Here is an 11,121-nt window from a genome sequence, read left to right on the forward strand (position 1 = left end):
CCCCCCTCCCCACCCACTCCTTCCTCCCTCCCCCCCGTGGATACCAGAATCCCCACATGCTCAGGTGCTTTATACAAGATAACAAAGTATAGTCAGCTCTCCGTATCCGAGGATTCCGCATTTGCGGTTTCAGTCAACAATTTTATCAGCAGTTAGTTGGATCCACGGATGCAGAACCCGCGGATGTGGAGGGCTGACTGTATTTCCTGATGTTTTACCAACAGTATCTTTGTTTTAAACTTTATTTTCTAATTGTCAAATGAAGCATTGTAGAAACATAACTGAACTGTGTATCCTAGGTTTTTTTTAAATTCAACAACCTTGCTGACCTCCCTATTGATTCTAATAACTATAAGGTATGACATTTACTATGTTCTCAACAATTTTATCTACAAATAATGAAAGTTTTGCTCTGTCTCTTCCTGTGCGTACACCCTTTCTGCTTCCTCTCTGACAGGTTTGTCCAGGGTGTCCAGAACTGGGCTCAGGAGGGAACCATTCTCTGATTTCTAATCGCAAAGAGCAAGACTCTCTGTCTCACCATTAAGTATTCTGCTTTTGTTTTACAAAACTATTCTTCATTGTATTAAAGAGTTCTCTCTTTTTTTTTTTTTTTTTTTAAGAGTTCTCTTTTACTCCAAGTTCACTAATGGATATTTTTATTATAAATTAGTGTTGAATTTTATCAGACATTTTTCGGTACATATTTTGAGATGACCATATAATTTTTCTCCTTTAATATCTTTTTTATGGGTAATTATACGGATAGATTTTTTTCTTTTTAACTTTGTGACACTGAAATAAAGGCAACTTGCCCATGACGGGTGACCTTTTGTAAAAGTTCAGTTGGCTGATGTTTTATTTAAAATGCATCTGTATTAATAGGTGAGATTTTCCTTCCTTATACTTTCCTGTTTGGATCTGTGTCTTAAGGGTACACTCGCCTGATAAAATAAGTTGGGACGAGCTCCCTCTTTTACTGTCACCTGGAAGAGACCTTGTATAAAATTGGCGTTAGTTCTTCCTCAAATATTTAAGCAAAACTTGTGAGGGGTATCTAGTCCTGGAGTTTCTTTGAGGGAAGGCTTTCAATTTCTTTTTTTTTTCTTAATTTTTATTTATTTTATTTATTTATTTTTGGCCGCGTCAGGTCTTCGTTGCTGCACGCGGGCTTTCTCTAGTTGCAGCGAGTGGGGTCTGTTCTTCGTTGCAGTGCACGGGCTTCTCATTGCGGTGGCTTCTCTTGTTGCAGAGCACAGGCTCTAGGCACGCGGGCTTCAGTAGTTGTGGCACGCAGGCTCAGTAGTTGTGGCTCATGGGCCCTAGAGCACAAGCTCCGTAGTTGTGGCACACGGGCTTAGTTGCTCTGTGGCATGTGGGATCTTCCCGGACCAGGGATCGAACCCGTGTCCCCTGCACTGGCAGGCGGATTCTTAACCACTGCGCCTCCAGGGAAGTCCCTAAGTTCAATTTCTTTAATAGTCATAGGTAAGGACTTTTCAGGTTTTTTCTTTCTAGTGTGTGAGTTTTAAGTGTATTTTTCTAGAAATTGTCCATTTTATCAAATGTTTCCAACACGTTGACATAAATTGGTTTATAATATTCCATTTTAATTTTTCCTCTTCCTAAACTTTTGTTATCTGCAAACGCTGTAGAGATGTTCCCTTTCTCACTCCAAATCTCAGCCATTTATGTCTTCTCTCATTTTTCTTGATCAGACCTACCAGAGATTTATAGGTTTCATAAATCCTTTCAAAGATCAATTTTTTGGCATTATTGAGCCTTTTTTTGTATATTTATTTTCTTATTTCACTAATTACTGCTCTTCTTTTTATTTCCCCCCCCTTTTTTTTTCTAATTTATTGAGCCAAATGCTTAGCTTCTTCATTATGGTTTCTTCTTTGACTGATGGGCTATTTTCTTAATTCCCAGGAACCTGGGTGATTTCCATCTTCGTTGCGCTGCAGTAGAGAATGTTCTCCGCGCGACTTCAGTGCCCTGGCCTCGTTTCTTGGCTCAGGTGACACCCCAACCCTCCCCGACATCGGCCTCCGAGGGTTCCTGTCACCTGCGGGCACATAGTCAGGGCAACGGTGTTTTGGGCGTGGATGTCCGTGGAGCCTGGGGTCCCTCTGGTTCCCACTCACTGGGGTCTCAGCCCCCAGATGACTCAGAAGAGGGCGCAGGTGCGAGCTGGAGGTGGAGGAAGGAAGGGGTGGCACCGTTCTCCTCTCTGGGCCTTGCCTGCATGAAAAGAGAGGGACCCTTTGTGAGGAATCAGTCACCTCCAGGAACACGGACTCAGCCCCATTGCCAAGGGCAGGTGGGGTCCTGCCGGGGTGGCTCTGACCCGGGACATCCAGCCACGTCGATGTGGCTGCACGGCTGAGGCCACCACCCCGTCCCGGATATCCCGCTGCATCCAGCGACCTGGACGACCCTCGCTCTACTCCAGCACGTGCCCTGGAAGTGCCGTCCCGAAGTCACCTGGTGGTCGGCTCGCTGGTCCCTCGGGCTGCGCAGACCCCATGGCGGTGCTGCCCCTGCAGAACCCCGCTGAAGTCACTCCCCCGGAACCTGTCCTCTGACAACACATAGGAACGAGGACTCGGCACCCGAGCTCTCCCAGCTAGTCGCCTCCCCTGACAGTCGGGTGCCCCGAGGGGAAAGGATCCGTGGGTCCCAGAGGGAATTGGAACCACAGTCACGATATCCCCTCTCCAGGCGTCACCCCCTCCTGGTCAGCTCCAACCTCATGTAAGTAGCAAGCTGACCCACCATCCATCTCCCCTGAGGCCGAGCCAAGCTCAGGTGACCGAGTGCCCAGCTAGGACCCTTCCAACCCCCCTCGACCAGGAGCAGCCCTGACATGCGCCTCTCTGCCCCCGGGGCCCCAAGCAATTGACCCCAGTAAGAAATTTCACTGCCCTCCCCTTTATGGCCCTGGGTTCTGCACCATGAAGTCTGGCTCTTGTAAAACACCCGGCAGCTTCTCTGGAGGATGGGAACCCCCCCTGTGAGAAGTAAGAGTGAGGAGAGCCAGGGAACCGCAACAGCCCCGGAGAAGGGAGTGGGGTTTCTCCTGTGTGCAGGTGGGTTCCCCTGGGGGGTCCTCTGTGAACGGGTTCTCCTGGGGGCAGTGGGTCCAGCACGGCCTCCAGGGCAAGGCAGGGGTGCAGGCTCTGGCCAGCATCTACCGTGGTCCAAAGCTCCAGGGCATGACCCCTGACTCCTGGCCAGTATCCAGACCGATCAAGGAGAGCACAGGGCCCGCAGGCTCCCTCCTGGCTTGCCGTGTGTCTCTGGGGGCTCCGGCAAGTCGCTAAGTGTCTCCAAGCCTGATCCTTTACACAAAACAGGGACTGGGCCTGAGCACTGACGCCCACCCAGCCTTCCGTCCACGAGCACAGGATGTGGTCTGGAGGGCCACACCCATCTCCCTTGGGACAGTTCACTCAGAACGATGTCTGCAGAGCCCAGCTGTTGGGCGAGAGCCCAAGCCCTCCCAACACTCAGCCCTTGTCCCGGTTGGTGTTGATTTGTCCTTGGCCAGTTCCTCCCAGGCTCCAGAAGACAAAGTGGGCATAGCAGAGCTTCCTTTCGAGCTCATGATTTGGGGCAAACTGGGGAGAGAAGGCCGGAATATACTGACAGAGTTTCCTTTCTTCGGCACACAACCATGTGAATCACAGAGGACTTCCTGGAGGAGGCTAAGCCTTGGCTGACAGCTTTGCTCCAGGGGAGGACGTGCTGCTTCCAAAACTACGTCATCCTCTGCACACGGAGATGTCTGTCCCAGGCCTGCTGGCCCCCGCATCCTTCCAAAGCAGCTCAGCCACTGCCCACCAGGCCCTGGTGAGCCCGCCACAAGCTCAGGTCCCAGTTCAACCTCTGGTGAGGGCACAGGCTTTGCTCCTCCAAGAGCCTCTTCCCAAGGGGCTTCTGTCCCCAGGCCTGGTGGGGTTCTGGTGTTGACCCCATCTGCTGACCCCATGTGCCCTTGGTGGGTGCCCAGGCTGTCTGCTTCCCATGGTTCTGGGTAATGTGGAGGAGCCCCGCCCTGTGGGGTGGTGAGAACCGGGCACACCAGCTGGTCCTGGGAGCTTGCGCCAGGCCAAGGGCCCCCAGGAGAGCAGGGCAGGTACTCTGCGGATCTCAGGGGCAGAGGCACAGAGGAGAACCCCTCCCCAGGCCCTGTGACCCCTATCCTCACGTCCTGGTTGAAGTCAGCGCCCCCTCAGGTCAAAGTCAAATGCTGGGAAAGGCCAAGGCATCCATCAACCCAGGCAGACCACAGCCGGTCAGGGGCCAGAGCGGGCTGGAGCCAGGAGGCCTAGCTGAGGGCGAGGATGGGGCCCAGGCAGCTCCCCGGCCCCTGGGGGTGGGTCAGATCCCCTCCCAACCCTGGGCCTCGGTTTCCCCATCTGTGCACTGAAGGACCTGGTGTCTGTGATTTCAGATGTTATGGGGAGGCCGCATGTTTCCAGAGAAGACCGAATTCCACTCGGCCACTGGGGCCCCCGGAGGGGAGAAGACAGGGAGCCGGCAGGGCCCTGAGGCTCCTCCCTCGGGGACCTGGAGCCCATGATGAGGGCGGGGCCGGAAACTTGTCAGACCTGAAAGGAGGTCGAGGGTCGCGAGGGCAGCTGGGCTCACGTATTCGGCTCACCAGCTTCCTGGGTGGGGCATGCAGGCCCCCCCCCCCAGCAGGAGTCACACGCAGGATGCCGGTGCCAAGGCTTCCAGCCCCAGGGGGCCAGGGCCTGGGGCTGGAGGGATGGGACGGGCTCCTGGGCCTTTGGCACAGCGGCCACTGGGCTGGATAGGGAGTGTGACGGAGCCTCGGGGCGGGACGGGGCAGGTGAGGAAAGGCTCCAGGGACTCGGGTCAGGGTGTCGGCCGAACGGCCCCGGGGTCTGAAATGCCGCGTTGCACGGTGGGGCTCCAGCGGTGATAAGCACCCTTGCGTCTGGAGCCCCGAGAGGCGGGGGAGCCCGAGGGGGCAGCGGCCCCAGCACTGCCAGCTGCCGGGCATCCCGGCCCAGCTTGACATGCGCCCTCTGACGGCACGTGACAAGGGGGCCTGGCGAGTAGGCGGCCGCGGTGGACTGGCCGGACCTGGCTCGGTGCGCGTCCAGGCCTTGGCCTGCTCCAGCCGGGAGGGCTCTTCTGTGGCTGGATAAATGGCCCCCGGCACGCCCTCCCCTGCAGAGCCTGGCAAGTCTCTGATGGAAGCTATGTGTGCCCCGTGGACACAAGGCAAAGTGAGTTTCCGGCCTGAGTGGAAGCACGCGAAGTTAAAACCCAGCCCTGGACAAGATGCCAGTGACAGGGTAGGGAGGAGGCCCTGTGTGGGGGAGGGCACACGGCACCTCTGCAGGCAGGAATGGAGGCCCGTGCTCTGTGCCCGGGGCTGTGCGCCAGGCCTGTGGTCACTGCGCCGCGGGGTACGCGCCGGCTCCGGCGCTAGCTTCACAGAGGTCCTTGCGGTCCTGCGAAACGGAAGCAGACTTCTTGCCAACAGGGCAGGGTGGCCTGGGCTGAGCAAGTCCCGCGGCGTGTGGCCTTCCATGACGTGCACACGGGGTCCCTCCAGGGCCCGCGCCCACACCAGCCTTTTGACTGCAGCAGCTCGTCCGAATCCGGCTTCTGGGCTGCAGACCTGAGCCCAACCTCTTGGGAGGCAGACAGACGTGGGGCTGGGACACAGGGTCAGATCCAGGCTCCCAGCTTCCTAGCCTGTGTGGCCTTGGGCTTAACCTCCTCGCGGGCGAAGAGGGGGCTGAGGCCCAGTTCAAGGCCGGCCCAAGCACGGACACGCCGGCCTCGGGGCCCCCAGTGGCCGCCCCCTTCCGCCCACCCCCGCGCCGTGCTCCCCACCGCAGCACTGGCCTTCCGCTCCCGCGTTTCCTCACTCAATCTTGGCGTCCTGCCACCGCAGCCCTGGGAGAAAGACAGCCACGTGGGGAGGCGGCCAGAGCCCGCGGGGAGGCGGCCAGAGCCCGCGGGCCGGCTCTCGGGGTGTGACACACGCGGCACGGCGGGGCTTCCAGTAACAGAGATGTGTTCTCTCACGGCTCCAGAGGCCAGTGTTCAGAGTCAAGGTGTCCCAGGGCCGCGCTCCCTCCGGAGGCTGCAGGGGAGGGTCCTTCCTGCCTCCCCCAGTGTCCGGCAGCTCCGGGTGTCCCTGGGCTTGGCCGTGTCCCTCCTGTCTCTGCCTCAGCCCACCAGTCCATGGATTGGGGGCCCATTCGGATAATCCGGGATGATCTCAAGATCCTTAACTACACCTGCAAAGACCCTTTTTCCAAATAGGGTTGTATCCACACGTCCCAGGGGTCAGTGTGTGGACGTACCTTACTGGGGGCCCCATTCAACTCACTGTGGCATCTAAGGGCAGCTGGGCCAGCTGGGCCCTGGGCACGTGGCCACCTGAATGAAGCCTTCCGAGCAGTCACACCGTGGGTGGGCCGGGCCTTCCAGCTGCGTCTGTGGGGAGGATGGTGGCAGAAGGCGCCCGTCAGGTGGGACTCAGCCAGGCCGGCGGCGCCCAGCCTGGGACACAGAGACCACCAGCTCCGGGGCACGGCTGGCCATTTCCCGTCTGCCCTGGAGCGGCGGGGCCACCCTGCCACGTGCGTACAGGTGCAGCAAACTGCACAGAGGGGCCGGGGGCTGCGTCAGGACAGCCTCCCCCGCGGGCTCCATCAGGAAGCGTGGACGTCCCACGGCCGGGCCCGGGCGAGGCAGCCGCTGCCGGAATTTCAGCCCAAAGTGGGCAATTCCCTCCTGAGGGGGACAGACAGGGCGAGGGCGTAAAACCCACCCGTGAGGTCTGACGGGCAGGGGGGGAGTGTCCCAAACTGAGCCCCGGCCAACCAGGGCAGCCCATCATGGCCTCTCCTCCCACACAGACCGCGCCCCTCCCCGCCCCGCCCCGCCCCGCCCCGTGGTGACGCAGACTCCCGGAGGCCCCGCCCACCTTTAAAAGCCCCACCCCAACCAGCATGGAGGGGCCAGGGGAAGGGCCTCCTGGTGAGCTAAGAGGACGAGGAGCTTCTCTCCTCGGTGGTGCCCAGGGCGCTCTCGGGGGCTGGGGAGAGAGCTGCAGCCGGGCAGGGCCAGAGAATGAGCTGAAAATCTGTTCTCCCGGGGCGGGCGGGGTGCCTTCTCTGTGTGATGATAAAAGGCACTTTTAGCAAAAGGCTCTAAATTGTCTCTGAGCAATTTCTTTTTTTTTTCTTCTTCTTCTTTTTTGAGTGGCAATGGAAGAAAACAAAGGAAAGGAAAGAAAGAAAGGGCCCTTTCCCCGGCTGGCACTCCCCGCGGAGGTGGCCGCCTCGGCAGCTGCGGCCACGCTGGGGGTGGGGACAGGCGCAGGCCCCAGGAGGGGAGGCTGTCCCCGTCCACCCACGTCTGTCGGCCACACAGCTGACCGCGTGGCAGTGACCACAGGCAAGTGCTCTGCCCGGACCGAGACGAGGACGGCAGTCCTGTCCTCCCCTCCCCAAGGCCACTGCAGGATGCTGAGGACCCCGGATTCCTCCCAGGGCCTCTGTCTGTGGAGCCGCTGGGGGGCCGGGGTAGGTGGGTGCAGACTTGGCCGCCATGAGGGGTCCAGGAGCCGTGGCTTGGCCAGGAGGAGCCCATCCCGGCCAGGTGGCGAGGTCAGGTCTGCAGCAGATGAAAATGGGTGGGGGGCTGGCGGAGGAGCCGTCCAGGTTGGCGTCTGGAGCTGGGTGACGTGAGGGCGCTGGACTGGTCAGGCGGGCCTGGGAGCCGCCCGCGGGGGAGCCCTGGCCCTCAGCTCCTGCGCGAGGCGTCCCCCGCCGGCTTGGTCCTGCTGTGGGTGTGAGCTCGGGGGCGCACCTTGCCTGCTCTGCGGCCCTGTCAGCCCGGCATCCCGGTTACCTGGGCTCCCTGGGGCAGGCCCGGGACAGGATTCATGAGCCAGGATGGATGGGAGGGCTGCGCCGGCCCCGCACCCCCAGCGGAGCTGGGCGCCCCGCCCCACGCGGGGACCTGTAGCCACACATCTGCTCGCGGGGCAGCCACTCCGAGTTCACGCACCCCTCCTGCCCGTGGAACAGTTTCAATAATCCAAAGTCATTTGAGACATGGATAATACTTTAGCTCTGCTCCGCCACCATTACGGATTCTCTTGCTGTTCAGTGGCCGGCAGTAACAGTGAATTTCCTGGACACTGAACGTCACAGGCACCCCCGGACCCGGTGCAGCATCGTTACCAGGACCGGACAGCCTCCCGGGCGGTGAGGGAGCCCACTGCCCTGACCCCCGTGCCGTCCTGCCCACCCCCCCAGCGCTTCCTGGCAGGGGGCACCAGCGGTGTGCGGGCACACAGGCCACGGCACAGCCGACACCACCCCTCACCCCTACCTAGGCCTCCAGCGCTCACGAGCCCCCGGGGGCCAAGCCGGGCCACCACCCCGTCCCCTGCCCGGCAGCCCTCAGCAGGCCCGTCTCCCCACCTCCTTTCCTGCACCAGCACAGCGGGGCCCAAGTGCTCAGCCCACAGCCTTCCCTCCTCCGTGATCTTTGAGAAGCCAGGCTGGGGTCTCCACGCTGCACGAGCGTCTCCGTGGCTTTCACGGCACAGCGACAAGATCCGAGGCTCCCCGGCACGGCCGGACGCCCCCAGCCTCACTGCTCCCCTCTGCCTCTCCCCCAGGGGGCTCTCCGGCTGCCCTGGCCTCACCTTGTCCCCTTATGCTCCCCTCTGCCTGCAAAACTTGTCACCAAAATGAATGCTGTTGAATTCCTCCCGAACACCTTTTGTGACCGAACCCTTCAGCCTCCCGACCCTCCCGACAGCCTCCTGGCCGTGGCCATGACCCTTCCGTCCAGTTTACAGATGAATAAACTGAGACTCTGAGAACAAAGTGGGCTGGCCAAGGCTGCAGCTGGCTCAGCCCCGCCCCTCCCCCACCTGCTGAGACCCCTTGACCTCCTCCTGAAGCCTCCTGCTCTTCCGTAGGCCCCTCAGCCTCCTCGCCCTTGCCCCTGGCCCTCCAAGTCTCCCTGCCCATGGGCTGCTGTGTAGACACCTGGGGGCCCAGAGCCACCCCGGTCGGGACTAGCTGGCTGGGTTTCCCCCCTACCCAGGCGTGGAGACTGGGGGGCGCCACCCTCGTTGTTCTCCTGGTGGGGATTTAGGCCCCAGAAGCAAAGAGAAGCTTGGGAGGCTGGCATCCTGGAAGGGGCTGGGAGGCGGAGAGCCGTGCCGGAGACTCCGGACTGCAGGGACCACGGCCGAGTCAAGACGCAGACGAATCCTTGCCTCTCCTCCCTCGAGAAATGGGGTCTAACGTCCTGGCGCCCTGGAGTCTGCACCGGCCTCAGCCACTGGCTTGACCAAGAGAATGTGGCGGAAGTGCTATCCAAGTCTTTTGAAGACCAGAGCTCTGCCGCTTCACTTGGGAAGCCCGCCCTGGGGGACCCGCTGCGTGGAAGAGCCCACCTCCCTCGCCTCCGTGTGGAGAAAGAGGGACCGAGGGGTGCCAGGGTCTGGGCATGTGGGTGAGCCCACCATCTGGGGGTGGCGGCCCCAGCTGATGCCATGTGGAGCCAAGGGAAACCTCCCCGCTGAGCTGTTTCCAAGCTCTGACCGTCGAATCAGGAGAGAAATAAAAGGCGATTGTAAGCCACTGAATTTGGGGTGGTTTATTACTTCGCAACAGGCCCCGAGACACAGAGTGGGGCCTGCGAGTAGGTGCTGCTGTAGCAGAAGCTTCAAACGGGAACTTTCCTGGAGGTCCAGTGGTTAAGATTCCACACTCCCAATGCAGGGGGCACGGGTTCAATCCCTGGGGGATCTGAGATCCCACTTGCCGTGCGATGCAACCAAAATAAAAAGCAGAAACTTCAAACAAGGGTCACTGCACTGGCTTGGGCACCAGGTAGAGATGGGGCTGGAAGGGCACTGAGGTCAAGGGGCTTGTGAGGGCTCTAGGGGCCATGGGGTGTCCCTGGAGGCTGAAGGAAAGGCTCCCTGGTACCTGGTGATGGCAAGTTCGCCAGAGCTTAGCTGTGGTACCGTGGAAGAGAGATGGGCAGGCGTGAGTCTGGCTGTGGAAACTTCCAGGCAGGATTCAGAAGAGCCAGCTGGCTTCCTCTAGCTGCCTGTGATTAAACACAAAAAGAGAGATGAGCTAACGCAGGCACGGTTACTTTTCTGAGTGGAATTTAGAGGAAGCATGAAGGATGCAGGGTTTGCTGCGCTCAAAAATAACTCACTTCAAACCCTCCACAGAGATTCTCAACACGAGAAATGACTTCAGGGCAGAGACATGTGGCTGAAAGCCAGGGCACTGGCAGACCTTTTGTTCAGACTTCAGAAAGGTTTAAGGTGGCATCTCAGCTACTCCCCCAGCTCAACAAAGGTGCGTCTCGAAGTCTCGAGGGTGTGCCCTGACCCTCCCGGCCAATCAACAGACTGCCAAGAACGGTAAGGGCCTCACTGCAGCCCCAGCAGCCCGAGCAGGTCACCCAAGGGGAGGAAAGGCTTCCTCGGAAGGCAGGGTAGGTGGCTTTTGTCCAGTCAAGATGACCACCAATTAATGCACAAGAATCCGCACAGCTTTTAGAGAAGCTGCACCACCGCTCTCCACCTCCTGTGGGCGGGAGGGGGGCCAAGCAACGGCTATTTCCTATGGTAAAGGAAGAGTGGCTCAGGCAAACCGGGACGCAGAGGCTGAAGCTGGGGCCCGGGGCGGTCTTTCTCAGGGAGCAGGACCCGGCCGCAGAGCCCGGCTGGACGTCGGGATTGCTATGGACAGACCATCATTTTCTGCCTTGTTGAACAGAAGTGCCCACCCTGGCGAGTCCGTCTAGGTCTCTGCACGGACGCTGATGGGTGGGGTCAGATGACCAGGTCAGAGTCACAGATTTTCAGGGGTCTCAGAGCCCCTCCCTGAGGAACCACACCGGGGACCCCCACGGGCAGGCAGCGTTGACTTGACGAGGTGATTCTGGACCTCAACCAGGCCAAACCCAGGCAAGGCCAGTGGAGGCTGGAAGGGGGTCCAGTTCGTTTGGTGGGAGCCCCGAGTGAGCTTGGGTGTGTTTTGCCTATGAGAGGCATATATACACTTTGTGCCCACA

The 11,121-nt window shown here is 59.5% G+C and overlaps 2 long non-coding RNA genes across 3 annotated transcripts; both read left to right on the forward strand.

The window, feature by feature from the left end:
* The first annotated feature begins 43 nt into the window (after nucleotides 1–43).
* Nucleotides 44–540, forward strand: LOC136793746 (uncharacterized). The gene is made up of 3 exons (XR_010839364.1): nucleotides 44–64; nucleotides 300–356; nucleotides 458–540. It is a non-coding gene; the product is annotated as an uncharacterized lncRNA (long non-coding RNA).
* Nucleotides 541–1,122: 582 nt separating this feature from the next.
* LOC136793745 (uncharacterized) lies at nucleotides 1,123–9,670 on the forward strand. 2 transcript variants are annotated; one of them, XR_010839362.1, is made up of 3 exons: nucleotides 1,123–3,092; nucleotides 3,693–3,855; nucleotides 4,460–9,670. It is a non-coding gene; the product is annotated as an uncharacterized lncRNA (long non-coding RNA). The 2 variants fall into 2 exon arrangements; XR_010839363.1 differs by having other exon boundaries at nucleotides 3,693–3,894; nucleotides 4,460–4,841.
* The last annotated feature ends 1,451 nt before the right edge of the window (nucleotides 9,671–11,121 follow it).

This window comes from Kogia breviceps, chromosome 3 (assembly GCF_026419965.1).
Source record: "Kogia breviceps isolate mKogBre1 chromosome 3, mKogBre1 haplotype 1, whole genome shotgun sequence".
Classification (NCBI taxonomy): Eukaryota; Metazoa; Chordata; class Mammalia; order Artiodactyla; family Physeteridae; genus Kogia; species Kogia breviceps.